Source organism: Lethenteron reissneri, chromosome 50 (genome assembly GCF_015708825.2).
Source record: "Lethenteron reissneri isolate LAM-NWPU_2019-01 chromosome 50, ASM1570882v1, whole genome shotgun sequence".
NCBI classification, from domain to species: Eukaryota; Metazoa; Chordata; class Hyperoartia; order Petromyzontiformes; family Petromyzontidae; genus Lethenteron; species Lethenteron reissneri.
The window spans coordinates 8,361,069-8,388,764 of NC_083828.1; the positions used below are offsets into that span (position 1 = coordinate 8,361,069).

Here is a 27,696-nt window from a genome sequence, read left to right on the forward strand (position 1 = left end):
CGAACTTATTGCGTTTGAGCTGCTGTATAATTAGTGGTGCTGTATAATTAGTGGTGCTTCGCCGTCGTGCGCGAGTTTTAATGACCCCTCTAAACCCATGCACAGCACGTGCGGCCCGGTCACAGGGAGAAGGCCTTGCTTGCAAAGGGATTCTCAATTGTTTGTTATCATTAATGCTAACAAGTACTTCTCGCCTATCGATATAATACCAAGACGAATGGGTAACGATTCGTACAACGCAACGGCAACATAAACCACGGATACACACACACACACAACCCTTCCGAAGGTACAGTGATAATAAAATACAACTTTCACAACGAATTTTGATGTTCCTGAGCACGGATATCTGGCAACCTAACAACATCGATTGCAACGTGGCTCAAACACCACCACCACCCCCAACAAACACAACAAGAGAGGCAAAAACCTAGCCGACGTTGTGCAAACACACGCAGTGTAAAACACCGCGTGTACAGTTACACGCGAATTTTAAGCGGGAAATAATAAACTTTTACATTCTGCTCACAGGCGCCCGTGACAACAATCTATGATATATCTCTGTATGTGTGTGTGTGTAAACAAGATGTACTGTTCGTACCGTACGACGAGAGGAGTTCGTGAAGTCTGTCCGTACCGCTGATTGTGGATGCGGGAAGTTTTCGATATTGGCGCGAAACGCGGCTGCGATCAGCTGATCTAAGCCACGCCCCCTCCTCTGTTAACTCCGCCCCCTTTGTTAACTCCACCCCCTTTGTTAACTCCACCCCCTTTGTTAACTCCACCCCCTTTGTTAACTCCACCTCCTCTGTTAACTCCACCTCCTCTGTTAACTCCACCCCCTTTGTTAACTCCACCCCCTTTGTTAACTCCACCCCCTCTGTTAACTCCGCCCCCTTTGTTAACTCCACCCCCTTTGTTAACTCCACCCCCTTTGTTAACTCCGCCCCCTTTGTTAACTCCACCCCCTTTGTTAACTCCACCCCCTTTGTTAACTCCACCCCCTTTGTTAACTCCACCCCCTTTGTTAACTCCACCTCCTCTGTTAACTCCACCCCCTCTGTTAACTCCACCCCCTTTGTTAACTCCACCCCCTCTGTTAACTCCACCCCCTTTGTTAACTCCACCCCCTTTGTTAACTCCACCCCCTTTGTTAACTCCACCCCCTTTGTTAACTCCACCCCCCTTTGTTAACTCCACCCCCTTTGTTAACTCCACCCCCTTTGTTAACTCCGCCCCCTTTGTTAACTCCACCCCCTTTGTTAACTCCACCCCCTTTGTTAACTCCACCCCTTTGTTAACTCCACCCCCTCTGTACTCCACCCCTATTGTTAACTCCACCCCCCTTTGTTAACTCCACCCCTCTGTTAACTCGCCACCCCTTTGTTAACTCCCCCCCTTTGTTAACTCCACCCCCTTTGTTAACTCCACCCCCCTCTGTTAACTCCACCCCCCCTCTGTTTAACTCCAACCCCCTTTGTTAACTACAGCCCCCTTTGTTAACTCCACCCCCTTTGTTAACTCCACCCCCTCTGTTAACCTCGCACCCCCTTTGTTAACTTCCACCCACTCTGTTAACTCCACCCCCTTTGTTAACTCCCACCCCCTTTGTTAACTCCACCCCCTTTGTTAACTCCACCCCCTCTGTTAACTCCACCCCCACTTTGTTAACTTCCACCCCCTCTGTAACTCCACACCCTTTACCCCCCCTTTGTTAACTCCACCCCCTTTGTTAACTCCACCCCGCTTCTGTTAACTCCACCCCCTTTGTTAACTCCACCCCCTCTGTTAACTCCACCCCCTTTGTTAACTCCACCCCCTTTGTTAACTCCACCCCCTTTGTTAACTCCACCCCCTTTGTTAACTCCACCCCCTCTGTTAACTCCACCCCTTTGTTAACTCCACCCCCTTTGTTAACTCCACCCCCTTGTTAACTCCACCCCTTTGTTAACTCCACCCCCTTGTTAACTCCACCCCCTTTGTTAACTCCACCCCCTTTGTTAACTCCACCCCCTTTGTTAACTCCACCCCCTTTGTTAACTCCACCCCCTCTGTTAACTCCACCCCCTTTGTTAACTCCACCCCCTTTGTTAACTCCACCCCCTTTGCTTCGATCCACGTGACCCACGGCAGATGAACAACAACACAAAGGCATCGCTAGATGTCTACAGGAGACGTTTCACTGGTAGGAACCTCCTGGTTACACACCAGCCCACAGGGGTGATTGTGTCCGTCCGTCCGTCGTGCATCCAAAAATTGGAGGGGTGGGGCTGGGTGGGGAGGGCAGGGTGGGGAGGGGCTGGGTGGGGAGGGTGGGGTTGGGTGGGGAGGGGATGGTGGGGAGGGGCAGGGGTGGGGCTGGGTGGGGAGGGGAGGGTGGGGAGGGGCTGGGTGGGGAGGGTGGGGAGGGGCTGGGTGGGGAGGGGAGGGTGGGGAGGGGCTGGGTGGGGAGGGGCTGGGTGGGGAGGGGCTGGGTGGGGAGGAGAGGGTGGGGAGGGGCTGGGTGGGGAGGATGGGGCTGGGTGGGGCGTAGGAGGGGTGGGGCTGGGTGGGGAGGGGAGGGTGGGGGAGGGGCTGGGTGGGGAGGGTGGGGAGGGGCTGGGTGGGGAGGGTGGGGAGGGGCTGGGTGGGGAGGGGAGGGTGGGGAGGGGCTGGATGGGGAGGGGCTGGGTGTAGAGGGTGGGGAGGGGCTGGGTGGGAAGGGTGGGGCTGGGTGGGGGTGGGAGGGGTGGGGCTGGGTGAGGAGGGGCTGGTCACCCCGTGGTGCCCTTATACAACTCAACGTTTAACCTACTCATGCCGGCTTGTTCCCGCCCTCACAGTCGGTCATATTTGCGGAATACACCACGCCGCCGTTGACCCTGGCCATTGACCGAGCAACCCAACGTTCCTATCAGCTCCCTCCGCAGGAATGTGTTACACTGCAGCGGTCACCAAACATTTAATGACACCAGGGATCGGTTTCGTGGAAGACGATCCTTTCACGGACCGGGGGTGGGTGGGGGATGTTCATCATTGGGTCTTTCTCCCCATTTTCCAAGAAGCTCTCCAGCGACGTTTGTTTTTTTACTCATTTTGGCTACTCGGGGTTAGCTTGTGGACTTACCAAAACTGTGACTGAGACAAGTGCGCAGTGCGGGACGGAAGTGGTCAATAATAAAATCATGGGGGGGCCACGCGCGGACTCACCACTCTCACCTCCTGCTGCTGTGTGGCCCGGTTCCTAACAGGCCACGGACCGGGGGTTAGGGACCACTGATTTAGAGCAGCTCAAAAACATCACCCCGTGGCGGGGAGAACATCGCCAATGATTGCAACGAGTTAGGTTCCAGAAGGTCTGTTCGTAAGTCCAAAATGTACACCCGTCAATTCCAAACACGTTGTATGGCATATATACTTAACACGGGGAATGGCTTTAAACGTCGTATACTCTCCTGTAGATGTAGATGCCACTGGTTCTTCATGTTCTGCAGATGTCGATGACACTGGTTCTTCATGTTATGCAGATGTAGATGCCACTGGCTCTTCACTTTCTACAGATGTAGATGCCACTGCTTCTTCACGTTCTGCAGATGTAGATGCCACTGGTTCTTCACGTTCTGCAGATGTAGATGCCACTGCTTCTTCACGTTCTGTAGATGTAGATGCCACTGGTTCTTCATGTTCTGTAGATGGAGATGCCACTGGTTCTTCGTGTTCTGCAGATGTAGACGCCACTGGTTCTTCACTGGTTCTTCATGTTCCGTAGATGTAGATGCCACTGGTTTTTCATGTTCTGGAGATGTAGATGCCACTGGTTCTTCACGTTCTGCAGATGTAGATGCCACTGGTTCTTCACATTCTGCAGAAGTAGATGCCACTGGTTCTTCATGTTCTGCTGATGTAGATGCAACTGGTTCTTCACGTTCTGCAGATGTAGATGCCACTGGTTCTTCACGTTCTGTAGATGTAGATGTCACTGGTTCTTCACGTTCTGCAGATGTAGATGTCACTAGTTCTTCACGTTCTGCAGATGTAGATGTCACTGGTTCTTCATGTTCTGTAGATGTAGATGCCACTGATTCTTCACGTTCTGCAGATGTAGATGCCACTGGTTCGTCATGTTCTGTAGATGTAGACCCCACTGGTTCTTCATGTTCTGTAGATGTAGATGCCACTGGTTATTCATGTTCTGCAGATGTAGATGCCACTGGTTCTTCACGTTCTGTAGATGTAGATGCCACTGGTTCTTCATTTTCTGCAGATGTAGATGCCACTGGTTCTTCACTTTCTGCAGATGTAGATGCCACTGCTTCTTCACGTTCTGCAGATGTAGATGCCACTGGTTCTTCACGTTCTGCAGATGTAGATGCCACTGATTCTTCACGTTCTGCAGATGTAGATGCCACTGGTTCGTCATGTTCTGTAGATGTAGACCCCACTGGTTCTTCATGTTCTGTAGATGTAGATGCCACTGGTTATTCATGTTCTGCAGATGTAGATGCCACTGGTTCTTCACGTTCTGTAGATGTAGATGCCACTGGTTCTTCATGTTCTGCAGATGTAGATGCCACTGGTTCTTCACTTTCTGCAGATGTAGATGCCACTGCTTCTTCACGTTCTGCAGATGTAGATGCTACTGGTTCTTCACGTTCTGCAGATGTAGATGCCACTGCTTCTTCACGTTCTGTAGATGTAGATGCCACTGGTTCTCCATGTTCTGTAGATGGAGATGCCACTGGTTCTTCGTGTTCTGCAGATGTAGACGACACTGGTTCTTCACTGGTTCTTCATGTTCCGTAGATGTAGATGCCACTGGTTTTTCATGTTCTGCAGATGTAGATGCCACTGGTTCTTCACGTTCTGCAGATGTAGATGCCACTTGTTCTTCACATTCTGCAGATGTAGATGCAACTGGTTCTTCACGTTCTGCAGATGTAGATGCCACTGGTTCTTCACATTCTGCAGATGTAGATGCAACTGGTTCTTCACGTTCTGCAGATGTAGATGCCACTGGTTCTTTATGTTCTGCAGATGTAGATGCAACTGGTTCTTCACGTTCTGCAGATGTAGATGCCACTGGTTCTTCACGTTCTGTAGATGTAGATGCCACTGGTTCTTCACGTTCTGTAGATGTAGATGTCACTGGTTCTTCACGTTCTGCAGATGTAGATGTCACTAGTTCTTCACGTTCTGCAGATGTAGATGTCACTGGTTCTTCATGTTCTGCAGATGTAGATGCCACTGGTTCTTCATGTTCTGTAGATGTAGATGCCACTGATTCTTCACGTTCTGCAGATGTAGATGCCACTGGTTCGTCATGTTCTGTAGATGTAGATGCCACTGGTTCTTCATGTTCTGTAGATGTAGATGCCACTGGTTCTTTATGTTCTGCAGATGTAGATGCCACTGATTCTTCACGTTCTACAGATGTAGATGCCACTGGTTCTTCACGTTCTGTAGATGTAGATGTCACTGGTTCTTCACGTTCTGCAGATGTAGATGTCACTAGTTCTTCACGTTCTGCAGATGTAGATGTCACTGGTTCTTCATGTTCTGCAGATGTAGATGCCACTGGTTCTTCATGTTCTGTAGATGTAGATGCCACTGATTCTTCACGTTCTGCAGATGTAGATGCCACTGGTTCGTCATGTTCTGTAGATGTAGATGCCACTGGTTCTTCATGTTCTGTAGATGTAGATGCCACTGGTTCTTCACGTTCTGTAGATGCCACTGGTTCTTAACGATCTGCTGATATAGATGCCACTGGTTCTTCATGTTCTGCAGATGTAGATGTCACCACCGCCATCTATTGCGGTTAAATCAAGTCCCACAATATTAACAGCTTTACAAAAAAAAGCATTACAGTCAATTCAAGTACTGTATGTTAATGGTAACGGAGGCATCTATGCACTGACGGGTATTGGATGCGTGTTGATTCTGAGCATCGTGTAGAGATTAAGAGGTTAGAATGACATTATTTGCTATTGAGTTGGACACCAAAGGTAAATAATTGATTGGAGGGTGAGATCCCAGCAAAATGAGAATTATTTTTTCCCGAAACTATCAATTGCCCCTCTTCTACACACTGTCCGCTCATACTAATACAGCACCGCATCCTTAATGCACGCTTTGAATGAAACACGCAAGTTAGTGGGACATGCCTGTACAGTTAAAGTGGCCTTGGGTCGAACACCTCCCTGGAATGGATGATCGTACGGTCTATGAGAAATTGTATTTGTCTGATATTTGGTTAATTCCCGATACGCCACCTTCGAACTTGTGTTGTCGGCCGTGAACAGTTTGCACCGTAGAAGGGATGACGCTTGAGAAGGATTCACGGAGGGGCCTCCATAAATGACGTCACGCACCTGGGGGGGGGGGGGGGGGCGGGAGGTTCAGACATTTGTGACGATGTGTGACGAGGGGGGGGGGGTGAGAAATGTGACATCACATCAAAATGCGCAACTCTAAATAAATATAGACAACACGTTGTACTTAATTAAATATACTTTTTTTTCATAAATGTTGTCTCCTACAACATAAGAGTGCAGCGCCACATTAAATACGCACTACAATGACAATAGTTTAAAGCGATTTGAAGCATATTTTATTTTCAAAATGGAAATATGGTTGGGGGGGGGGCAGAGCTTTGTGACGTCATATTTGAGGGGGGGGGGGGCTGACTTTTTGTGACGCCGAGTGACGAGGGGGGGGGTAAAAAATTGTCCAAAATGGTGTGACGTCATTTATGAACGGCCCTGGAGTGGCAGAACAAAGGGATCGCTCGCTCGTGAAAGAACGTCCGATTCGGAGACGAAGCGATGACATCAGCGCGTGTCCAGGTGCTCGGTGGATTGCTACCACTGCAAACAATCGTGATAGACGACTTCGGGAGAGGCCTTCATCCAGCAGTGGGTTGATCCTGGCGGATGACACTCATAGAGCAAGTGACAATCTTCTTGGTTCTTTCGGTAAAGTCACGTAGAAGGGAAGTAATAAAATAATAAAAATAAAACATAATAAAATAATTCTCACGACGTTCCGGCCACAACGCAAGCAGCCGTCCTCAGGTGAAAACCAGGTCTGTCGGGGAGACAGCATCAGAATTATTTTATTATGTTTTATTTTTATTATTTTATTACTTGCCTTCTACGTGACTTTACCGAAAGAACCAAGAAGATGAAACCCTGCAGTCACGAAAGCTTTAAATCGAAATAAAATCAAGTGACACATATTCGCCACTAGGCGGCAGGGTGTCCCTGCCCAATAAACGGCATGAAATCCCCTCCCGCCCGCCACATCAATTCGCTGTCTTACCGAAAGGAAAACACTTTTAGAAACTGACGCGACATTTAATTGGTCGAATTACTTCGCAAAAAATAACACTCAGCCACATTTCGTGCTTAAAAATGTAATTTTACATTGGTAAGTTTATAAAAAAAAATAAAAGCTACGCGAGCCAGGCAGGTGTCGAACCTACAATCTTCTGATCCGTAGTCAGACGCGTTATCCATTGCGCCACTGGCCCCATTCAGCGTGGTCACTAAGAATTCCAATGCAGCTTTACACACGCTGGTTCCGACTTACACGTGGCCCACTTTGGTATGTGCGGCCAAAAATATACCAAGGATTAGTGTCCTTCTCTGAACAACTTTTATTTCACTTGACTGCACGACACTTCGATTACAATACATTTAAGACGTAAGTATGAATCCAACACGTACGAGCCTAAAATGAGCAGCGGCAGCATCATATGACATGATATATTTACTGAAGTCAAGTTAAATGAGCAACTTAAACTACAATTAACATGAATAAATCATCTGGCATTCTATACACACCGAGATAAAAAAAATTGCAATTTTTAAATAAAATCACCCAAGTTCACCATATTTTTGTTTAAATCAGTCCGTTCCTCACATTACGAATTTAAATACCCTTCACGAAGACAGAACACAATAGTATCATTCAAACATCATGATAATCAAATACACAGCCACAAGCCAGACAGGAGTCCGAATCTACAATCTTGTGATCCATAGTCAGACACGTTATCCATTGAGCCATTGGCCCAATGCTCATTAGTTGTTGTCAGACCTGTCTGTACAGTAACTGTGGCTGTGTAAGTGCTGGGTGCTGGTTTGACTCTGCATTGCTACTGGTCTATGTACTCGTAGTGAAGTGACAGAATGGCGTACAGGGTCCCTTCGATAGTTCGGTTGGTAGAGCAGAAGACTATAGTTAGTTTGTGGTTGAAATCCTTAGGTCGCTGGTTCGACGCCAGCTCGAAATAGGTTAGTTTTTGCTTCACCAATTTTTTTCCAAATTATTAAATTATTGTTCATACAATGAAGGCTCAACGCGCCTGACGTGAACATTAGGAAAGTATCTTTTGGGCCAAACCTGGGCTTGAAATGCACAAAAGGAACAGGACATTAGTAGTTTAGTCAGATGGTTTTCTACAGATACTTTGATTTTGACTTGGTGGATCTGGCTTCTTTTCTCATGGTGGTCTGCCAACTTTTCCAATATATTGTTGAATGACCCATGCCTTTTTAACAAATGGCCACATAGATTCAAAAATGCACATCAATAGACGTTTTCTTTGCAAATGTTAATTTAAAAAATCACCCACATTCATCATATTTTCGTTTAAGTCAGGCCATTCCTCACATGTTGCGACTTTAAATACCCTTTAGAAAAATAGAATAAAAAGGAAGCATTCAGACATCACGCTAATAAAATACACAGCCACGAGCCAGGCAGGAGTCGAACCTACAATCTTCTGATCCGTAGTCAGACGCGTTATCCATTGCGCCACTGGCCCCATGTTACTTAGCTTGTGTCAGACCTGTCTGTACAGTAGCTATGGCTGTGTAAGGACTGGGTGCAGGTTTCACTCTGCATTGCTACCGGTTTATATACTAGTAGTGAAGTGATAAACATACGTTACCGTTTTCCTTCGATAGCTCAGTTGGTAGAGTGGAGGGCTGTAGTTGGTTTGTGGTTGAAATCCTTAGGTCGCTGGTTCGACTCTGGCTCGAAAGAGGTTGATTTTTGCTTCACCAATTTTATTCCAAATTATCAAATTATTGTTCATACAAGGAAGGCTCAACGCGCCTGACGTGCACATTAGGAAAATGTCTTTTGGGCCAAACCTAGGCTTAAAATGCACAAAAAGTATGATTCCAAAGAACACAGGATGAGATGTTACTATCCTTTGTGCAAGCACTTCCAAGAGTTCATGAACAGTGAGCCTGGTGAAATTTGGGGAGCGCATCGTCAGTAGTGAACCTTTGGTTCCTAGGGTGTTTCGGCCTTTCATACTATACACCCTCCCCAAAGGCGGCCAGCGACAGGGTGATCAATCCTACGCTTGCGTCCCATTCCCAATTAGTCATAGGAGTTGCATTGTTGTTGATAGCCAACATCCCATGGGACTATGCATGGCAGGGGCGTCCTCCTCCCTGAGTCAAGCATTGTTGACTGCATACCTCCTGGCCCTCTCACTTTGGGGCCCAGCTGGGGTCTTTCCTCTTCATCCAGAGCCACTGACTGCTGCCTTCTGCCGCCTCCGATACATCTCTGATTGCCGAACGCTGGCTCTGGCCCTTAATTTCCAGGTCTCTAAGCAGTCTAGTTGTAGATGTTGCCACAAAACCTCTGCAGCCCACCTCCACTGGTCGGACTTCTGTGTTCCAGCCATGATGCCGTGCTTCGGCAGCTAGATCGGCATAACGCAGATGTTGTCGCTCATAAGCCTCATCTACTGAGTCCACCCAGGGTACTGTGAGCTCAATGATGAAGACCTTCTTGAGCGAACGGGACCAGAGCACCATGTCAGGTCTTAGGGTGGTGGTTGCGATCTCCGGAGGAAACACAAGTTGCCGGCCAATGTCAGCTAGCATTTTCCAGTCGCGGGCCAAGCGCAGCTGGTCTCGCTCTATTGGTGTAGAGCCGCTCTTCGGTGGTTTAGCCCCTTCGCGGACAAAGGTCGTCCGTAAGGGGTGTGATGCTGCTGGGGGTGTTAGGGAGTTGGTGGCATCTCGCTTGTCCTCCAGGGCGAACGCAAGGTTTTTAAGGACTTGGTTGTGACGCCAAGTGTAGCGTCCTTGGGTAAGGCTTGTTTTACACCCTGTGAGAATGTGCCTGAGGTTGGCTGGCATGGAACAGAGGGCACAATCCGGATCTTTACCATACCATTGGTGAAGCTTAACTGGTGTTGGAAGGACGTCATATGTTGCTCTGATGGAAAAGCTCAACCGCCTCGCTTCCATGGCCCACAGATCCTTCCAGCTGATCTTCCTCTTCTCCACACTGTCCCATCGAGTCCACTGTCCCTGTTTGGCAAGAGAGACTGCCTTGGCCCACCTTGCAGACTCCTCCTGATGGCGTACTTCCTGCACTACCATCTTCCGCCGCTCTGGTGCAGTGGCCTTACTCCAAGCAGCACGGCTAGTTAGCCCAAGTCCTCCTCTCCCTTGCTGAACATGACCCACAATGTCAGCATGTCTGAGGGCTGCTGTTGCCTCCTGGACTGCTTTTCCTGGCCTCCATTTTCGCCCAGTTGCCAAGGTCGGCACGTTATTGCTCACCACTGGGTCTCGAGATTCATTCAGTGTCATCTGGAGCCTGTTTTTTGCACACTTGAATTCCTCGGTTAGACTGGTGAGGGGCAGCTTGAGGACACCATCTCCATAGAGGCCTATGGTGGTAAGGCATCGTGGAACTCCGAGCCACTTCTTTAAGTAGCTCGTGACTTCTCTTTCCATCTTCTCCACTGTTGAGATTGGAACCTCATACACTGCTAGGGGCCACAACACCTTTATAACAAATGGCCACGTAGATTCAGAAATGCACATCGATAGACGTTTTCTTAGCAAATGTTAATTTAAAAAATCACTCACATTCACCATATTTTCTTTAAATCAGGCCATTCCTCACATGTTGCGACTTTAAATACCCTTTAGAAATACAGAATAAAAAGGAAGCATTCAGACATCATGTTAATAAAACACACACCCACGAGCCAGGCAGGAGTCGAACCTACATTCTTCTGATCCGTAGTCAGACGCGTTATCCATTGTGCCACTGGCCCCATGTTACTTTGCTCTTGTCAGACCTGTCTGTACTGGCTGTGTAAGGACTGGAAGCAGGTTGACGCTGCATTGCTACTGGTTTATGTACTAGTAGTGAAGTGATAGAATACATTACAAGGTTCCTTCGATAGCTCAGTTGGTAGAGTGGAGGACTGTAGTTGGTTTGTGGTTGAAATCCTTAGGTCGCTGGTTTGACTCCGGCTGGAAGGAGGTTGGTTTTTGCTTCACCAATTTTATTCCAAATTACGAAATTATTGTTCATACAATGAAGGCTCAACGCGCCTGACGCGCACATTAGGAAAGTGTCTTTTGGGCCAAACCTGGGCTTAAAATGCACCAAAAGAATAGGGCATTCGTAGTTTAGTCAAATGGGTTTCTACAGATAATTTGATTTTGACTTGGTGGATCTGGCTTCTTTTCTCATGGTGGTCTGCAAACTTTTCCAAAATGTTGTTGCATGACCCATGCCTTTTTAACAAATGGCCACATTGATTCAGAAATGCACATCAATAGACGTTTTCTTTGCAAATGTTAATTTAAGAAATCACTCACATTCACCATATTTTCGTTTAAATCAGGCCATTCCTCACATGTTGCGACTTTAAATACCCTTTAGAAAGATAGAATAAAAATGAAGCATTCAGACATCATGCTAATAAAACACACAGCCACGAGCCAGGCAGGAGTCGAACCTACAATCTTCTGATCCGTAGTCAGACGCGTTATCCATTGCGCCACTGGCCCCATGTTACTTAGCTCTTGTCAGACCTGTCTGTACAGGCTGTGTAAGGACTGGATGCAGGTTTGACTCTGCATTGCTACTGGTTTATATACTAGTAGTGAAGTGATAGAAAATGTTGCAAGGTTCCTTCGATAGCTCAGTTGGTAGAGCGGAGGACTGTAGTTGGTTTGTGGTTGAAATCTTTAGGTAGCTGGTTTGACTCCGGCTCGAAGGAGGTTGGGTTTTGCTTCACCAATTTTATTCCAAATTATGAAATTATTGTTCATACATTGAAGGCTCAACGCGCCTGATGCGCACATTAGAAAGTGTCTTTGGTCCAAACCTGGGCTTAAAATGCACAAAAAGAATAGGGCATTCTTAGTTTAGTCAAATGGGTTTCTACAGATACTTTGATTTTGACTTGGTGGATCTGGCTTCTTTTCTCATTGTGGCCTGCAAACTTTTCCAATATATTGTTGAATGACCCATGTATTTTTAACAAATGGCCACATAGATTCAGAAATGCACATCAATAGACGTTTTCTTTGCAAATGTTATTTTAAAAAACCACTCACATTCACCATATTTTCGTTTAAATCAGGCCATTCCTCACATGTTGCGACTTTAAATACCCTTTAGAAAGATAGAATAAAAAGGAAGCATTCAGACATCACGCTAATAAAACACACACCCACGAGCCAGGCAGGAGTCGAACCTACAATCTTCTGATCCGTAGTCAGACGCGTTATCCATTGCGCCACTGGCCCCATGTTACTTAGCTCTTGTCAGACCTGTCTGTACAGGCTGTGTAAGGACTGGATGCAGGTTTGACTCTGCATTGCTACTGGTTTATGTACTAGTAGTGAAGTGACAGCATACGTTACAAGGTTCCTTCGATAGCTCAGTTGGTAGAGTGGAGGACTGTAGTTGGTTGGTCGTTGAAATCCTTAGGTTGCTGGTTTGACTCCGGCTCGAAGGAGGTTGGTTTTTGCTTCACCAGTTTTATTCCAAATTATGAAATTATTGTTCATACATTGAAGGCTCAACGCGCCTGATGCGCACATTAGAAAGTGTCTTTGGTCCAAACCTGGGCTTAAAATGCACAAAAAGAATAGGGCATTCTTAGTTTAGTCAAATGGGTTTCTACAGATACTTTGATTTTGACTTGGTGGATCTGGCTTCTTTTCTCATGGTGGCCTGCAAACTTTTCCAATATATTGTTGAATGACCCATGTATTTTTAACAAATGGCCACATAGATTCAGAAATGCACATCAATAGACGTTTTCTTTGCAAATGTTATTTTAAAAAACCACTCACATTCACCATATTTTCGTTTAAATCAGGCCATTCCTCACATGTTGCGACTTTAAATACCCTTTAGAAAGATAGAATAAAAATGAAGCATTCAGACATCATGCTAATAAAACACACAGCCACGAGCCAGGCAGGAGTCGAACCTACAATCTTCTGATCCGTAGTCAGACGCGTTATCCATTGCGCCACTGGCCCCATGTTACTTAGCTCTTGTCAGACCTGTCTGTACAGGCTGTGTAAGGACTGGATGCAGGTTTGACTCTGCATTGCTACTGGTTTATATACTAGTAGTGAAGTGATAGAAAATGTTACAAGGTTCCTTCGATAGCTCAGTTGGTAGAGCGGATGACTGTAGTTGGTTTGTGGTTGAAATCCTTAGGTAGCTGGTTTGACTCCGGCTCGAAGGAGGTTGGGTTTTGCTTCACCAATTTTATTCCAAATTATGAAATTATTGTTCATACATTGAAGGCTCAACGCGCCTGATGCGCACATTAGAAAGTGTCTTTGGTCCAAACCTTGGCTTAAAATGCACAAAAAGAATAGGACATTCTTAGTTTAGTCAAATGGGTTTCTACAGATACTTTGATTTTGACTTGGTGGATCTGGCTTCTTTTCTCATGGTGGTCTGCAAACTTTTCCAAAATATTGTTGAATGACCCATGCATTTTTAACAAATGGCCACATAGATTCAGAAATGCACATCAATAGACGTTTTCCTTGCAAATATTAATTTAAAAAATCACTCACATTCACCATATTTTCGTTTAAATCAGGCCATTCCTCACATGTTGCAACTTTAAATACCCTTTAGAAAGATAGAATAGAAAGGAAGCATTCAGACATTACGCTAATAAAACACACAGCCACGAGCCAGGCAGGAGTCGAACCTACAATCTTCTGATCCGTAGTCAGACGCGTTATCCATTGCGCCACTGGCCCCATGTTATTTAGCTCTTGTCAGACCTGTCTGTACAGGCTGTGTAAGGACTGGATGCAGGTTTGACTCTGCATTGCTACTGGTTTATATACTAGTAGTGAAGTGATAGAAAATGTTACAAGGTTCCTTCGATAGCTCAGTTGGTAGAGCGGATGACTGTAGTTGGTTTGTGGTTGAAATCCTTAGGTAGCTGGTTTGACTCCGGCTCGAAGGAGGTTGGGTTTTGCTTCACCAATTTTATTCCAAATTATGAAATTATTGTTCATACATTGAAGGCTCAACGCGCCTGATGCGCACATTAGAAAGTGTCTTTGGTCCAAACCTTGGCTTAAAATGCACAAAAAGAATAGGACATTCTTAGTTTAGTCAAATGGGTTTCTACAGATACTTTGATTTTGACTTGGTGGATCTGGCTTCTTTTCTCATGGTGGCCTGCAAACTTTTCCATTATATTGTTGAATGACCCATGTCTTTTTAACAAATGGCCACATAGATTCAGAAATGCACATCAATAGACGTTTTCTTTGCAAATGTTATTTTAAAAAACCACTCACATTCACCATATTTTCGTTTAAATCAGGCCATTCCTCACATGTTGCGACTTTAAATACTCTTTAGAAAGATAGAATGAAAAGGAAGCATTCAGACATCACGCTAATAAAACACACACCAACGAGCCAGGCAGGAGTCGAACCTACAATCTTCTGATCCGTAGTCAGACGCGTTATCCATTGCGCCACTGGCCCCATGTTACTTAGCTCGTGTCAGACCTGTCTGTACAGGCTGTGTAAGGACTGGATGCAGGTTTGACTCTGCATTGCTACTGGTTTATGTACTAGTAGTGAAGTGACAGCATACGTTCCAAGGTTCCTTCAATAGCTCAGTTGGTAGAGCGGAGGACTGTAGTTGGTTGGTCGTTGAAATCCTTAGGTCACTGGTTTGACTCCGGCTCGAAGGAAGTTGGTTTTTTCTTCACCAATTTTATTCCAAATTATGAAATTATTGTTCATACAATGAAGGCTCAACGCGCCTGACGTGCACATTAGGAAAGTGTCTTTTGGGCCAAACCTGGGCTTAAAATGCACAAAAAGAATAGGGCATTCGTAGTTTAGTCAAATGGGTTTCTACAGATACTTTGATTTTGACTTGGTGGATCTGGCTTCTTTTCTCATGGTGGTCTGCAAACTTTTCCAAAATATTGTTGAATGACCCATGCCTTTTTAAGAAATGGCCACATAGATTCAGAAATGCACATCAATAGACGTTTTCTTTGCAAATGTTAATTAAAAAAATCACTCACATTCACCATATTTTCGTTTAAATCAGGCCATTCCTCACATGTTGCAACTTTAAATACCCTTTAGAAAGATAGAATAGAAAGGAAGCATTCAGACATTACGCTAATAAAACACACAGCCACGAGCCAGGCAGGAGTCGAACCTACAATCTTCTGATCCGTAGTCAGACGCGTTATCCATTGCGCCACTGGCCCCATGTTACTTAGCTCTTGTCAGACCTGTCTATACAGGCTGTGTAAGGACTGGATGCAGGTTTGACTCTGCATTGCTACTGGTTTATATACTAGTAGTGAAGTGATAGAAAATGTTACAAGGTTCCTTCGATAGCTCAGTTGGTAGAGCGGATGACTGTAGTTGGTTTGTGGTTGAAATCCTTAGGTAGCTGGTTTGACTCCGGCTCGAAGGAGGTTGGGTTTTGCTTCACCAATTTTATTCCAAATTATGAAATTATTGTTCATACATTGAAGGCTCAACGCGCCTGATGCGCACATTAGAAAGTGTCTTTGGTCCAAACCTTGGCTTAAAATGCACAAAAAGAATAGGACATTCTTAGTTTAGTCAAATGGGTTTCTACAGATACTTTGATTTTGACTTGGTGGATCTGGCTTCTTTTCTCATGGTGGTCTGCAAACTTTTCCAATATATTGTTGAATGACACATGCCTTTTTAACAAATGGGCACATAGATTCAGAAATGCACATCAATAGACGTTTTCTTTGCAAATGTTAATTTAAAAAATCACTCACATTCACCATATTTTGGTTTTAAACAGGCCATTCCTCACATGTTGCGACTTTAACACGTTCCTTCCGAGTGGACAAGGTAGTAACTTGGTTGGTCAGCGCATTCGTGCGATCCGTGTCACGTGGCGCAAGCTGCGTGGTGCTGGTCCTGCCCGAAGCGCTCTATGAAATACAAATCGAGGGCTTGTCTATGCACGACAGACAGACAAATAATCCCTGGTGGGCAGTGTGGAACTGTTGTTCATACCTGTAATACTCTTATGAAAGACGGAAGAAAGATGAAGCATTCAGACATTACGCTAATAAAACACACAGCCACGAGCCAGGCAGGAGTCGAACCTACAATCTTCTGATCCGTAGTCAGACGCGTTATCCATTGCGCCACTGGCCCCATGTTACTTAGCTTTTGTCAGACCTGTCTGTACAGGCTGTGTAAGGACTGGATGCAGGTTTGACTCTGCATTGCTACTGGTTTATGTACTAGTAGTGAAGTGACAGCATACTTTACAAGGTTCCTTCGATAGCCCAGTTGGTAGAGCGGAGGACTGTAGTTGGTTGGTCGTTGAAATCCTTAGGTCGCTGGTTCGACTCCGGCTCGAAGGAAGTTGTTTTTTGCTTCACCAATTTTATTCCAAATTATGAAATTATTGTTCATACAATGAAGGCTCAACGCGCCTGACGTGCACATTAGGAAAGTGTCTTTTGGGCCAAACCTGGGCTTAAAATGCACAAAAAGAATAGGGCATTCGTAGTTTAGTCAAATGGGTTTCTACAGATACTTTGATTTTGACTTGGTGGATCTGGCTTCTTTTCTCATGGTGGTCTGCAAACTTTTCCAATATATTGTTGAATGACACATGCCTTTTTAACAAATGGGCACATAGATTCAGAAATGCACATCAATAGACGTTTTCTTTGCAAATGTTAATTAAAAAAATCACTCACATTCACCATATTTTCGTTTAAATCAGGCCATTCCTCACATGTTGCGACTTTAAATACCCTTTAGAAAGATAGAATAAAAAGGAAGCATTCAGACATCACGCTAATAAAACACACACCCACGAGCCAGGCAGGAGTCGAACCGACAATCTTCTGATCCGTAGTCAGACGCGTTATCCATTGCGCCACTGGCCCCATGTTACTTAGCTCTTGTCAGACCTGTCTATACAGGCTGTGTAAGGACTGGATGCAGGTTTGACTCTGCATTGCTACTGGTTTATGTACTAGTAGTGAAGTGACAGCATACTTTACAAGGTTCCTTCGATAGCCCAGTTGGTAGAGCGGAGGACTGTAGTTGGTTGGTCGTTGAAATCCTTAGGTCGCTGGTTCGACTCCGGCTCGAAGGAAGTTGTTTTTTGCTTCACCAATTTTATTCCAAATTATGAAATTATTGTTCATACAATGAAGGCTCAACGCGCCTGACGTGCACATTAGGAAAGTGTCTTTTGGGCCAAACCTGGGCTTAAAATGCACAAAAAGAATAGGGCATTCGTAGTTTAGTCAAATGGGTTTCTACAGATACTTTGATTTTGACTTGGTGGATCTGGCTTCTTTTCTCATGGTGGTCTGCAAACCTTTCCAAACTATTGTTGAATGACTCATGCCTTTTTAACAAATGGCCAAATAGATTCAGAAATGCACATCGATAGACGTTTTCTTTGCAAATGTTAATTATAAAAATCACATTCACCATATTTTCGTTTAAATCAGGCCATTCCTCACATGTTGCGACTTTAAATACCCTTTAGAAAGATAGAATAAAAAGGAAGCATTCAGACATCATGCTGATAAAACACACACCCACGAGCCAGGCAGGAGTCGAACCTACAATCTTCTGATCCGTAGTCAGACGCGTTATCCATTGCGCCACTGGCCCCATGTTACTTAGCTCTTGTCAGACCTGTCTATACAGGCTGTGTAAGGACTGGATGCAGGTTTGACTCTGCATTGCTACTGGTTTATGTACTAGTAGTGAAGTGATAGAAGATGTTACAAGGTTCCTTCGATAGCTCAGTTGGTAGAGCGGAGGACTGTAGTTGGTTTGTGGTTGAAATCTTTAGGTAGCTGGTTTGACTCCGGCTCGAAGGAGGTTGGGTTTTGCTTCACCAGTTTTATTCCAAATTATGAAATTATTGTTCATACATTGAAGGCTCAACGCGCCTGATGCGCACATTAGAAAGTGTCTTTGGTCCAAACCTGGGCTTAAAATGCACAAAAAGAATAGGGCATTCTTAGTTTAGTCAAATGGGTTTCTACATATACTTTGATTTTGACTTGGTGGATCTGGCTTCTTTTATCATGGTGGCCTGCAAACTTTTCCAATATATTGTTGAATGACCCATGTATTTTTAACAAATGGCCACATAGATTCAGAAATGCACATCAATAGACGTTTTCTTTGCAAATGTTATTTTAAAAAACCACTCACATTCACCATATTTTCGTTTAAATCAGGCCATTCCTCACATGTTGCGACTTTAAATACCCTTTAGAAAGATAGAATAAAAAGGAAGCATTCAGACATCACGCTAATAAAACACACACCCACGAGCCAGGCAGGAGTCGAACCGACAATCTTCTGATCCGTAGTCAGACGCGTTATCCATTGCGCCACTGGCCCCATGTTACTTAGCTTTTGTCAGACCTGTCTGTACAGGCTGTGTAAGGACTGGATGCAGGTTTGACTCTGCATTGCTACTGGTTTATGTACTAGTAGTGAAGTGACAGCATACTTTACAAGGTTCCTTCGATAGCCCAGTTGGTAGAGCGGAGGACTGTAGTTGGTTGGTCGTTGAAATCCTTAGGTCGCTGGTTCGACTCCGGCTCGAAGGAAGTTGTTTTTTGCTTCACCAATTTTATTCCAAATTATGAAATTATTGTTCATACAATGAAGGCTCAACGCGCCTGACGTGCACATTAGGAAAGTGTCTTTTGGGCCAAACCTGGGCTTAAAATGCACAAAAAGAATAGGGCATTCGTAGTTTAGTCAAATGGGTTTCTACAGATACTTTGATTTTGACTTGGTGGATCTGGCTTCTTTTCTCATGGTGGTCTGCAAACTTTTCCAAAATATTGTTGAATGACCCATGCTGTTTTTAAGAAATGGCCACATAGATTCAGAAATGCACATCAATAGACGTTTTCTTTGCAAATGTTAATTGAAAAAATCACTCACATTCACCATATTTTCGTTTAAATCAGGCCATTCCTCACATGTTGCAACTTTAAATACTCTTTAGAAAGATAGAATAGAAAGGAAGCATTCAGACATTACGCTAATAAAACACACAGCCACGAGCCAGGCAGGAGTCGAACCTACAATCTTCTGATCCGTAGTCAGACGCGTTATCCATTGCGTCACTGGCCCCATGTTACTTAGCTCTTGTCAGACCTGTCTATACAGGCTGTGTAAGGACTGGATGCAGGTTTGACTCTGCATTGCTACTGGTTTATGTACTAGTAGTGAAGTGATAGAATACGTTCCAAGGTTCCTTCGATAGCTCAGTTGGTAGAGCGGAGGACTGTAGTTGGTTTGTGGTTGAAATCCTTAGGTCGCTGGTTCGACTCCGGCTCGAAGCAGGTTGGTTTTTGCTTCACCAATTTTATTCCAAATTATGAAATTATTGTTTCAACAATGAAGGCTCAACGCGCCTGACGTGCACATTAGGAAAGTGTCTTTTGGGCCAAACCTGGGCTTAAATGCACAAAAAGAATAGGGCATTCGTAGTTTAGTCAAATGGGTTTCAACAGATACTTTGATTTTGACTTGGTGGATCTGGCTTCTTTTCTCATGGTGGTCTGCAAACTTTTCCAATATATTGTTGAATGACACATGCCTTTTTAACAAATGGGCACATAGTTTCAGAAATGCACATCAATAGACGTTTTCTTTGCAAATGTTAATTTAAAAAATCACTCACATTCACCATATTTTGGTTTTAAACAGGCCATTCCTCACATGTTGCGACTTTAACACGTTCCTTCCGAGTGGACAAGGTAGTAACTTGGTTGGTCAGCGCATTCGTGCGATCCGTGTCACGTGGCGCAAGCTGCGTGGGGCGGTGCGTCACGTGGTGCTGGTCCTGCCCAAAGCGCTCTATGAAATACAAATCGAGGGCGTGTCTATGCACGACAAACAGACAAATAATCCCTGGTGGGCAGTGTGGAACTGTTGTTCCTACCTGTAATACTCTTTAGAAAGACGGAAGAAAGAGGAAGCATTCAGACATTACGCTAATAAAACACACAGCCACGAGCCAGGCAGGAGTCGAACCTACAATCTTCTGATCCGTAGTCAGACGCGTTATCCATTGCGCCACTGGCCCCATGTTCCTTAGCTTGTGTCAGACCTGTCTGTACAGTAGCTATGGCTGTGTAAGTACTGGGTGAAGGTTTGACTCTGCATTGCTACTGGTTTATGTACAAGTCGTGAAGTGATAGAATGGCATACAGGGTTCCTTCGATAGCTCAGTTGGTAGAGCGGAGGACTGTAGTTGGTTTGTGGTTGAAATCCTTAGGTCGCTGGTTCGACTCCGGCTCGAAGGAGGTTGGTATTTTGCTTCACCAATTTTTTTTTCAAATTATTACATTATTCTTCATACAATGAAGGCTCAACGTGCCTGACGTGCACATTAGGAAAGTATCTTTTGGGCCTAACCTGGGATTAAAATACACAAAATGAACAGGACATTAGTTGTTTAGTCAGATGGCTTTCTAGAGATACTTTGATTTTGACTTGGTGGATCTGGCTTCTTTTCTCATGGTGGTCTGCAAACCTTTCCAAACTATTGTTGAATGACTCATGCCTTTTTAACAAATGGCCAAATAGATTCAGAAATGCACATCGATAGACGTTTTCTTTGCAAATGTTAATTATAAAAATCACTCACATTCACCATATTTTCGTTTAAATCAGGCCATTCCTCACATGTTGCGACTTTAAATACTCTTTAGAAAAATAGAATGAAAAGGAAGCATTCAGACATCACGCTAATAAAACACACACCCACGAGCCAGGCAGGAGTCGAACCTACGATCTTCTGATCCGTAGTCAGACGCGTTATCCATTGCGCCACTGGCCCCATGTTACTTAGCTCTTGTCAGACCTGTCTGTACAGGCTGTGTAAGGACTGGATGCAGGTTTGACTCTGCATTGCTACTGGTTTATGTACTAGTAGTGAAGTGATAGAATACGTTCCAAGGTTCCTTCGATAGCTCAGTTGGTAGAGCGGAGGACTGTAGTTGGTTTGTGGTTGAAATCCTTAGGTCGCTGGTTTGACTCCGGCTCGAAGGAGGTTGGTTTTTGCTTCACCAATTTTATTCCAAATTATGAAATTATTGTTTCAACAATGAAGGCTCAACGCGCCTGACGTGCACATTAGGAAAGTGTCTTTTGGGCCAAACCTGGGCTTAAATGCACAAAAAGAATAGGGCATTCGTAGTTTAGTCAAATGGGTTTCAACAGATACTTTGATTTTGACTTGGTGGATCTGGCTTCTTTTCTCATGGTGGTCTGCAAACTTTTCCAATATATTGTTGAATGACACATGCCTTTTTAACAAATGGGCACATAGATTCAGAAATGCACATCAATAGACGTTTTCTTTGCAAATGTTATTTTAAAAAACCACTCACATTCACCATATTTTCGTTTAAATCAGGCCATTCCTCACATGTTGCAACTTTAAATACCCTTTAGAAAGATAGAATAGAACGGAAGCATTCAGACATTACGCTAATAAAACACACAGCCACGAGCCAGGCAGGAGTCGAACCTACAATCTTCTGATCCGTAGTCAGACGCGTTATCCATTGCGCCACTGGCCCCATGTTACTTAGCTCTTGTCAGACCTGTCTGTACAGGCTGTGTAAGGACTGGATGCAGGTTTGACTCTGCATTGCTACTGGTTTATGTACTAGTAGTGAAGTGACAGCATACGTTACAAGGTTCCTTCGATAGCTCAGTTGGTAGAGTGGAGGACTGTAGTTGGTTGGTCGTTGAAATCCTTAGGTCACTGGTTTGACTCCGGCTCGAAGGAAGTTGGTTTTTTCTTCACCAATTTTATTCCAAATTATGAAATTATTGTTCATACAATGAAGGCTCAACGCGCCTGACGTGCACATTAGGAAAGTGTCTTTTGGGCCAAACCTGGGCTTAAAATGCACAAAAAGAATAGGGCATTCGTAGTTTAGTCAAATGGGTTTCTATAGATACTTTGATTTTGACTTGGTGGATCTGGCTTCTTTTCTCATGGTGGTCTGCAAACCTTTCCAAACTATTGTTGAATGACTCATGCCTTTTTAACAAATGGCCAAATAGATTCAGAAATGCACATCGATAGACGTTTTCTTTGCAAATGTTAATTATAAAAATCACTCACATTCACCATATTTTCGTTTAAATCAGGCCATTCCTCACATGTTGCGACTTTAAATACCCTTTAGAAAGATAGAATAAAAAGGAAGTATTCAGACATCACGGTAATAAAACACACACCCACGAGCCAGGCAGGAGTCGAACCTACAATCTTCTGATCCGTAGTCAGACGCGTTATCCATTGCGCCACTGGCCCCATGTTACTTAGCTCTTGTCAGACCTGTCTGTACAGGCTGTGTAAGGACTGGATGCAGGTTTGACTCTGCATTGCTACTGGTTTATGTACTAGTAGTGAAGTGACAGCATACGTTACAAGGTTCCTTCGATAGCTCAGTTGGTAGAGTGGAGGACTGTAGTTGGTTGGTCGTTGAAATCCTTAGGTCACTGGTTTGACTCCGGCTCGAAGGAAGTTGGTTTTTTCTTCACCAATTTTATTCCAAATTATGAAATTATTGTTCATACAATGAAGGCTCAACGCGCCTGACGTGCACATTAGGAAAGTGTCTTTTGGGCCAAACCTGGGCTTAAAATGCACAAAAAGAATAGGGCATTCGTAGTTTAGTCAAATGGGTTTCTATAGATACTTTGATTTTGACTTGGTGGATCTGGCTTCTTTTCTCATGGTGGTCTGCAAACTTTTCCAAAATATTGTTGAATGACCCATGTCGTTTTTAAGAAATGGCCACATAGATTCAGAAATGCACATCAATAGACGTTTTCTTTGCAAATGTTAATTGAAAAAATCACTCACATTCACCATATTTTCGTTTAAATCAGGCCATTCCTCACATGTTGCAACTTTAAATACCCTTTAGAAAGATAGAATAGAACGGAAGCATTCAGACATTACGCTAATAAAACACACAGCCACGAGCCAGGCAGGAGTCGAACCTACAATCTTCTGATCCGTAGTCAGACGCGTTATCCATTGCGCCACTGGCCCCATGTTACTTAGCTCTTGTCAGACCTGTCTGTACAGGCTGTGTAAGGACTGGATGCAGGTTTGACTCTGCATTGCTACTGGTTTATGTACTAGTAGTGAAGTGACAGCATACGTTACAAGGTTCCTTCGATAGCTCAGTTGGTAGAGTGGAGGACTGTAGTTGGTTGGTCGTTGAAATCCTTAGGTCACTGGTTTGACTCCGGCTCGAAGGAAGTTGGTTTTTTCTTCACCAATTTTATTCCAAATTATGAAATTATTGTTCATACAATGAAGGCTCAACGCGCCTGACGTGCACATTAGGAAAGTGTCTTTTGGGCCAAACCTGGGCTTAAAATGCACAAAAAGAATAGGGCATTCGTAGTTTAGTCAAATGGGTTTCTATAGATACTTTGATTTTGACTTGGTGGATCTGGCTTCTTTTCTCATGGTGGTCTGCAAACCTTTCCAAACTATTGTTGAATGACTCATGCCTTTTTAACAAATGGCCAAATAGATTCAGAAATGCACATCGATAGACGTTTTCTTTGCAAATGTTAATTATAAAAATCACTCACATTCACCATATTTTCGTTTAAATCAGGCCATTCCTCACATGTTGCGACTTTAAATACCCTTTAGAAAGATAGAATAAAAAGGAAGTATTCAGACATCACGGTAATAAAACACACACCCACGAGCCAGGCAGGAGTCGAACCTACAATCTTCCGATCCGTAGTCAGACGCGTTATCCATTGCGCCACTGGCCCCATGTTACTTAGCTCTTGTCAGCCCTGTCTATACAGGCTGTGTAAGGACTGGATGCAGGTTTGACTCTGCATTGCTACTGGTTTATGTACTAGTAGTGAAGTGACAGCATACGTTACAAGGTTCCTTCGATAGCTCAGTTGGTAGAGTGGAGGACTGTAGTTGGTTGGTCGTTGAAATCCTTAGGTCACTGGTTTGACTCCGGCTCGAAGGAAGTTGGTTTTTTCTTCACCAATTTTATTCCAAATTATGAAATTATTGTTCATACAATGAAGGCTCAACGCGCCTGACGTGCACATTAGGAAAGTGTCTTTTGGGCCAAACCTGGGCTTAAATGCACAAAAAGAATAGGGCATTCGTAGTTTAGTCAAATGTGTTTTTGACTTGGTGGATCTGGCTTATTTTCTCATGGTGGTCTGCCAACTTTTCCAATATATTGTTGAATGACCCATGCCTTTTTAACAAATGGCCACATAGATTCAGAAATGCACATCAATAGACGTTTTCTTTGCAAATGTTAATTTAAAAAATCACTCACATTCACCATATTTTCGTTTAAGTCAGGCCATTCCTCACATGTTGCGACTTTAAATACCCTTTAGAAAAATGGAATTAAAAGGAAGCATTCAGACATCACGCTAATAAAACACGCAGCCACGAGCCAGGCAGGAGTCGAACCTACAATCTTCTGATCCGTAGTCAGACGCGTTATCCATTGCGCCACTGGCCCCATGTTATTTAGCTCTTGTCAGACCTGTCTTTACAGTAACTGTGGCTGTGTAAGGACTGGGTGCAGGTTTGACTCTGCCTTGCTACTGGTTTATGTACTAGTAGTGAAGTGATAGAATACGTTACAAGGTTCCTTCGATAGCTCAGTTGGTAGAGCGGAGGACTGTAGTTGGTTTGTGGTTGAAATCCTTAGGTCGCTGGTTCGACTCCGGCTCGAAGGAGGTTGGTTTTTGCTTCACCAATTTTATTCCAAATTATGAAATTATTGTTTCAACAATGAAGGCTCAACGCGCCTGACGTGCACATTAGGAAAGTGTCTTTTGGGCCAAACCTGGGCTTAAATGCACAAAAAGAATAGGGCATTCGTAGTTTAGTCAAATGGGTTTCAACAGATACTTTGATTTTGACTTGGTGGATCTGGCTTCTTTTCTCATGGTGGTCTGCAAACTTTTCCAATATATTGTTGAATGACACATGCCTTTTTAACAAATGGGCACATAGATTCAGAAATGCACATCAATAGACGTTTTCTTTGCAAATGTTATTTTAAAAAACCACTCACATTCACCATATTTTCGTTTAAATCAGGCCATTCCTCACATGTTGCGACTTTAAATACTCTTTAGAAAGATAGAATGAAAAGGAAGCATTCAGACATCACGCTAATAAAACACACACCCACGAGCCAGGCAGGAGTCGAACCTACAATCTTCCGATCCGTAGTCAGACGCGTTATCCATTGCGCCACTGGCCCCATGTTACTTAGCTCTTGTCAGACCTGTCTGTACAGGCTGTGTAAGGACTGGATGCAGGTTTGACTCTGCATTGCTACTGGTTTATGTACTAGTAGTGAAGTGATAGAATACGTTCCAAGGTTCCTTCGATAGCTCAGTTGGTAGAGCGGAGGACTGTAGTTGGTTTGTGTTTGAAATCCTTAGGTCGCTGGTTCGACTCCGGCTTGAAGGAGGTTGGTTTTTGCTTCACCAATTTTATTCCAAATTATGAAATTATTGTTTCAACAATGAAGGCTCAACGCGCCTGACGTGCACATTAGGAAAGTGTCTTTTGGGCCAAACCTGGGCTTAAATGCACAAAAAGAATAGGGCATTCGTAGTTTAGTCAAATGGGTTTCAACAGATACTTTGATTTTGACTTGGTGGATCTGGCTTCTTTTCTCATAGTGGTCTGCAAACTTTTCCAATATATTGTTGAATGACACATGCCTTTTTAACAAATGGGCACATAGATTCAGAAATGCACATCAATAGACGTTTTCTTTGCAAATGTTAATTAAAAAAATCACTCACATTCACCATATTTTAGTTTTAAACAGGCCATTCCTCACATGTTGCGACTTTAACACGTTCCTTCCGAGTGGACCAGGTAGTAACTTGGTTGGTCAGCGCATTCGTGCGATCCGTGTCACGTGGCGCAAGCTGCGTGGGGCGGTGCGTCACGTGGTGCTGGTCCTGCCCGAAGCGCTCTATGAAATACAAATCGAGGGCGTGTCTATGCACGACAGACAGACAAATAATCCCTGGTGGGCAGTGTGGAACTGTTGTTCCTACCTGTAATACTCTTTAGAAAGACGGAAGAAAGAGGAAGCATTCAGACATTACGCTAATAAAACACACAGCCACGAGCCAGGCAGGAGACTAACCTACAATCTTCTGATCCGTAGTCAGACGCGTTATCCATTGCGCCACTGGCCCCATGTTCCTTAGCTTGTGTCAGACCTGTCTGTACAGTAGCTATGGCTGTGTAAGTACTGGGTGAAGGTTTGACTCTGCATTACTACTGGTTTATGTACAAGTCGTGAAGTGATAGAATGGCATACAGGGTTCCTTCGATAGCTCAGTTGGTAGAGCGGAGGACTGTAGTTGGTTTGTGGTTGAAATCCTTAAGTCGCTGGTTCGACTCCGGCTCGAAGGAGGTTGGTTTTTTCTTCACCAATTTTATTCCAAATTATGAAATTATTGTTCATACAACGAAGGCTCAACGCGCCTGACGTGCACATTAGGAAAGTGTCTTTTGGGCCAAACCTGGGCTTAAAATGCACAAAAAGAATAGGGCATTCGTAGTTTAGTCAGATGGGTTTCTACAGATACTTTGATTTTGACTTCGTGGATCTGGCTTCTTTTCTCATTGTGGTCTGCAAACTTTTCCAATATATTGTTGATTGACCCATGCCTTTTCAACAAATAGCCACATAGATTCAGAAATGCACATCAATTGACGTTTTATTTGCAAATTTTTATTTTAAAAATCACTCACATTCACCATATTTTCGTTTAAATCAGGCCATTCCTCACAGGTTGCGACTTTAAATACCCTTTAGAAAGATAGAATAAAAAATTAACCCGTAAAAACAAAGTTTTCACTCTAAATCATTTATATGCGTGGCGGCTAGAGTCCTCTCATCCCCTGGCTTGAGATGGCTGCCACCTATGGGTCAGATGATTGTCTGCCAGCATTAAGCAATTGGGAATTAAATATTTAAACATATTTCCCTAAACAGTGTAAAATTTAGGAATTTTTTTTCACGAAAATGAATTGTCACGCACAACGAGTCTGTGTTAAAAATGTCAGCTTGATTGTATCACGGGAAGTGGGTTAAAAAATCGAGCGAAAGATTTGCACGGTCGTAAGCAAGCAAGCAAGCACGCACGCACGCAAGCATGCAAGCAAGCGACATTAATATAAAGGATTTAATAAGTATAACCCGTAAAAACAAAGTTTTTCACTATAAATCCTTTATATGCGTGGCGGCTAGAGTCCTCTCGTCCTCTGGCTTGAGATGGCTGC

At 44.1% G+C, this 27,696-nt stretch overlaps 1 protein-coding gene and 39 non-coding genes across 41 annotated transcripts in view; 18 read left to right on the plus strand and 22 right to left on the minus strand.

The window, feature by feature from the left end:
* DHFR (dihydrofolate reductase) overlaps positions 1–733 on the minus strand; it is a 53,503-nt gene extending 52,770 nt beyond the window's left edge. Inside the window, exon 1 of one of the 2 annotated variants that reach the window (XM_061572228.1) lies at positions 602–733. The gene's annotated coding sequence lies outside the window, so the exon portion shown is untranslated. The remainder of the gene's footprint in view (positions 1–601) is intronic. The other variant, XM_061572227.1, reaches the window with a different exon arrangement.
* Positions 734–7,437: 6,704 nt separating this feature from the next.
* TRNAR-ACG (transfer RNA arginine (anticodon ACG)) lies at positions 7,438–7,510 on the minus strand. The gene has a single exon. It is a non-coding gene; the product is annotated as a tRNA-Arg (tRNA).
* A 1,226-nt stretch (positions 7,511–8,736) lies between these two features.
* TRNAR-ACG (transfer RNA arginine (anticodon ACG)) lies at positions 8,737–8,809 on the minus strand. The gene has a single exon. It is a non-coding gene; the product is annotated as a tRNA-Arg (tRNA).
* Positions 8,810–8,941: 132 nt separating this feature from the next.
* TRNAY-GUA (transfer RNA tyrosine (anticodon GUA)) lies at positions 8,942–9,030 on the plus strand. The gene is given in 2 exon segments: positions 8,942–8,978; positions 8,995–9,030. It is a non-coding gene; the product is annotated as a tRNA-Tyr (tRNA).
* A 1,977-nt stretch (positions 9,031–11,007) lies between these two features.
* Positions 11,008–11,080, minus strand: TRNAR-ACG (transfer RNA arginine (anticodon ACG)). The gene has a single exon. It is a non-coding gene; the product is annotated as a tRNA-Arg (tRNA).
* A 122-nt stretch (positions 11,081–11,202) lies between these two features.
* TRNAY-GUA (transfer RNA tyrosine (anticodon GUA)) lies at positions 11,203–11,291 on the plus strand. The gene is given in 2 exon segments: positions 11,203–11,239; positions 11,256–11,291. It is a non-coding gene; the product is annotated as a tRNA-Tyr (tRNA).
* A 461-nt stretch (positions 11,292–11,752) lies between these two features.
* On the minus strand, positions 11,753–11,825 carry TRNAR-ACG (transfer RNA arginine (anticodon ACG)). Its single transcript has one exon. It is a non-coding gene; the product is annotated as a tRNA-Arg (tRNA).
* A 123-nt stretch (positions 11,826–11,948) lies between these two features.
* Positions 11,949–12,037, plus strand: TRNAY-GUA (transfer RNA tyrosine (anticodon GUA)). The gene is given in 2 exon segments: positions 11,949–11,985; positions 12,002–12,037. It is a non-coding gene; the product is annotated as a tRNA-Tyr (tRNA).
* A 459-nt stretch (positions 12,038–12,496) lies between these two features.
* Positions 12,497–12,569, minus strand: TRNAR-ACG (transfer RNA arginine (anticodon ACG)). The gene has a single exon. It is a non-coding gene; the product is annotated as a tRNA-Arg (tRNA).
* A 123-nt stretch (positions 12,570–12,692) lies between these two features.
* TRNAY-GUA (transfer RNA tyrosine (anticodon GUA)) lies at positions 12,693–12,781 on the plus strand. Its single transcript is given in 2 exon segments — positions 12,693–12,729; positions 12,746–12,781. It is a non-coding gene; the product is annotated as a tRNA-Tyr (tRNA).
* A 459-nt stretch (positions 12,782–13,240) lies between these two features.
* TRNAR-ACG (transfer RNA arginine (anticodon ACG)) lies at positions 13,241–13,313 on the minus strand. Its single transcript has one exon. It is a non-coding gene; the product is annotated as a tRNA-Arg (tRNA).
* Positions 13,314–13,984: 671 nt separating this feature from the next.
* TRNAR-ACG (transfer RNA arginine (anticodon ACG)) lies at positions 13,985–14,057 on the minus strand. The gene has a single exon. It is a non-coding gene; the product is annotated as a tRNA-Arg (tRNA).
* A 671-nt stretch (positions 14,058–14,728) lies between these two features.
* On the minus strand, positions 14,729–14,801 carry TRNAR-ACG (transfer RNA arginine (anticodon ACG)). Its single transcript has one exon. It is a non-coding gene; the product is annotated as a tRNA-Arg (tRNA).
* Positions 14,802–15,474: 673 nt separating this feature from the next.
* TRNAR-ACG (transfer RNA arginine (anticodon ACG)) lies at positions 15,475–15,547 on the minus strand. The gene has a single exon. It is a non-coding gene; the product is annotated as a tRNA-Arg (tRNA).
* An 867-nt stretch (positions 15,548–16,414) lies between these two features.
* On the minus strand, positions 16,415–16,487 carry TRNAR-ACG (transfer RNA arginine (anticodon ACG)). Its single transcript has one exon. It is a non-coding gene; the product is annotated as a tRNA-Arg (tRNA).
* Positions 16,488–16,610: 123 nt separating this feature from the next.
* TRNAY-GUA (transfer RNA tyrosine (anticodon GUA)) lies at positions 16,611–16,699 on the plus strand. The gene is given in 2 exon segments: positions 16,611–16,647; positions 16,664–16,699. It is a non-coding gene; the product is annotated as a tRNA-Tyr (tRNA).
* A 461-nt stretch (positions 16,700–17,160) lies between these two features.
* TRNAR-ACG (transfer RNA arginine (anticodon ACG)) lies at positions 17,161–17,233 on the minus strand. The gene has a single exon. It is a non-coding gene; the product is annotated as a tRNA-Arg (tRNA).
* A 123-nt stretch (positions 17,234–17,356) lies between these two features.
* Positions 17,357–17,445, plus strand: TRNAY-GUA (transfer RNA tyrosine (anticodon GUA)). The gene is given in 2 exon segments: positions 17,357–17,393; positions 17,410–17,445. It is a non-coding gene; the product is annotated as a tRNA-Tyr (tRNA).
* A 457-nt stretch (positions 17,446–17,902) lies between these two features.
* TRNAR-ACG (transfer RNA arginine (anticodon ACG)) lies at positions 17,903–17,975 on the minus strand. Its single transcript has one exon. It is a non-coding gene; the product is annotated as a tRNA-Arg (tRNA).
* A 123-nt stretch (positions 17,976–18,098) lies between these two features.
* TRNAY-GUA (transfer RNA tyrosine (anticodon GUA)) lies at positions 18,099–18,187 on the plus strand. Its single transcript is given in 2 exon segments — positions 18,099–18,135; positions 18,152–18,187. It is a non-coding gene; the product is annotated as a tRNA-Tyr (tRNA).
* A 459-nt stretch (positions 18,188–18,646) lies between these two features.
* Positions 18,647–18,719, minus strand: TRNAR-ACG (transfer RNA arginine (anticodon ACG)). The gene has a single exon. It is a non-coding gene; the product is annotated as a tRNA-Arg (tRNA).
* Positions 18,720–18,842: 123 nt separating this feature from the next.
* Positions 18,843–18,931, plus strand: TRNAY-GUA (transfer RNA tyrosine (anticodon GUA)). The gene is given in 2 exon segments: positions 18,843–18,879; positions 18,896–18,931. It is a non-coding gene; the product is annotated as a tRNA-Tyr (tRNA).
* A 658-nt stretch (positions 18,932–19,589) lies between these two features.
* TRNAY-GUA (transfer RNA tyrosine (anticodon GUA)) lies at positions 19,590–19,678 on the plus strand. Its single transcript is given in 2 exon segments — positions 19,590–19,626; positions 19,643–19,678. It is a non-coding gene; the product is annotated as a tRNA-Tyr (tRNA).
* A 673-nt stretch (positions 19,679–20,351) lies between these two features.
* TRNAR-ACG (transfer RNA arginine (anticodon ACG)) lies at positions 20,352–20,424 on the minus strand. Its single transcript has one exon. It is a non-coding gene; the product is annotated as a tRNA-Arg (tRNA).
* Positions 20,425–20,555: 131 nt separating this feature from the next.
* Positions 20,556–20,644, plus strand: TRNAY-GUA (transfer RNA tyrosine (anticodon GUA)). The gene is given in 2 exon segments: positions 20,556–20,592; positions 20,609–20,644. It is a non-coding gene; the product is annotated as a tRNA-Tyr (tRNA).
* Positions 20,645–21,107: 463 nt separating this feature from the next.
* TRNAR-ACG (transfer RNA arginine (anticodon ACG)) lies at positions 21,108–21,180 on the minus strand. Its single transcript has one exon. It is a non-coding gene; the product is annotated as a tRNA-Arg (tRNA).
* Positions 21,181–21,303: 123 nt separating this feature from the next.
* Positions 21,304–21,392, plus strand: TRNAY-GUA (transfer RNA tyrosine (anticodon GUA)). Its single transcript is given in 2 exon segments — positions 21,304–21,340; positions 21,357–21,392. It is a non-coding gene; the product is annotated as a tRNA-Tyr (tRNA).
* A 460-nt stretch (positions 21,393–21,852) lies between these two features.
* Positions 21,853–21,925, minus strand: TRNAR-ACG (transfer RNA arginine (anticodon ACG)). Its single transcript has one exon. It is a non-coding gene; the product is annotated as a tRNA-Arg (tRNA).
* Positions 21,926–22,048: 123 nt separating this feature from the next.
* On the plus strand, positions 22,049–22,137 carry TRNAY-GUA (transfer RNA tyrosine (anticodon GUA)). The gene is given in 2 exon segments: positions 22,049–22,085; positions 22,102–22,137. It is a non-coding gene; the product is annotated as a tRNA-Tyr (tRNA).
* A 461-nt stretch (positions 22,138–22,598) lies between these two features.
* Positions 22,599–22,671, minus strand: TRNAR-ACG (transfer RNA arginine (anticodon ACG)). The gene has a single exon. It is a non-coding gene; the product is annotated as a tRNA-Arg (tRNA).
* Positions 22,672–22,794: 123 nt separating this feature from the next.
* TRNAY-GUA (transfer RNA tyrosine (anticodon GUA)) lies at positions 22,795–22,883 on the plus strand. Its single transcript is given in 2 exon segments — positions 22,795–22,831; positions 22,848–22,883. It is a non-coding gene; the product is annotated as a tRNA-Tyr (tRNA).
* A 462-nt stretch (positions 22,884–23,345) lies between these two features.
* TRNAR-ACG (transfer RNA arginine (anticodon ACG)) lies at positions 23,346–23,418 on the minus strand. The gene has a single exon. It is a non-coding gene; the product is annotated as a tRNA-Arg (tRNA).
* Positions 23,419–23,541: 123 nt separating this feature from the next.
* Positions 23,542–23,630, plus strand: TRNAY-GUA (transfer RNA tyrosine (anticodon GUA)). The gene is given in 2 exon segments: positions 23,542–23,578; positions 23,595–23,630. It is a non-coding gene; the product is annotated as a tRNA-Tyr (tRNA).
* Positions 23,631–24,091: 461 nt separating this feature from the next.
* On the minus strand, positions 24,092–24,164 carry TRNAR-ACG (transfer RNA arginine (anticodon ACG)). Its single transcript has one exon. It is a non-coding gene; the product is annotated as a tRNA-Arg (tRNA).
* A 123-nt stretch (positions 24,165–24,287) lies between these two features.
* On the plus strand, positions 24,288–24,376 carry TRNAY-GUA (transfer RNA tyrosine (anticodon GUA)). Its single transcript is given in 2 exon segments — positions 24,288–24,324; positions 24,341–24,376. It is a non-coding gene; the product is annotated as a tRNA-Tyr (tRNA).
* A 443-nt stretch (positions 24,377–24,819) lies between these two features.
* Positions 24,820–24,892, minus strand: TRNAR-ACG (transfer RNA arginine (anticodon ACG)). The gene has a single exon. It is a non-coding gene; the product is annotated as a tRNA-Arg (tRNA).
* Positions 24,893–25,023: 131 nt separating this feature from the next.
* On the plus strand, positions 25,024–25,112 carry TRNAY-GUA (transfer RNA tyrosine (anticodon GUA)). Its single transcript is given in 2 exon segments — positions 25,024–25,060; positions 25,077–25,112. It is a non-coding gene; the product is annotated as a tRNA-Tyr (tRNA).
* A 460-nt stretch (positions 25,113–25,572) lies between these two features.
* On the minus strand, positions 25,573–25,645 carry TRNAR-ACG (transfer RNA arginine (anticodon ACG)). Its single transcript has one exon. It is a non-coding gene; the product is annotated as a tRNA-Arg (tRNA).
* A 123-nt stretch (positions 25,646–25,768) lies between these two features.
* On the plus strand, positions 25,769–25,857 carry TRNAY-GUA (transfer RNA tyrosine (anticodon GUA)). The gene is given in 2 exon segments: positions 25,769–25,805; positions 25,822–25,857. It is a non-coding gene; the product is annotated as a tRNA-Tyr (tRNA).
* Positions 25,858–26,734: 877 nt separating this feature from the next.
* TRNAY-GUA (transfer RNA tyrosine (anticodon GUA)) lies at positions 26,735–26,823 on the plus strand. Its single transcript is given in 2 exon segments — positions 26,735–26,771; positions 26,788–26,823. It is a non-coding gene; the product is annotated as a tRNA-Tyr (tRNA).
* The last annotated feature ends 873 nt before the right edge of the window (positions 26,824–27,696 follow it).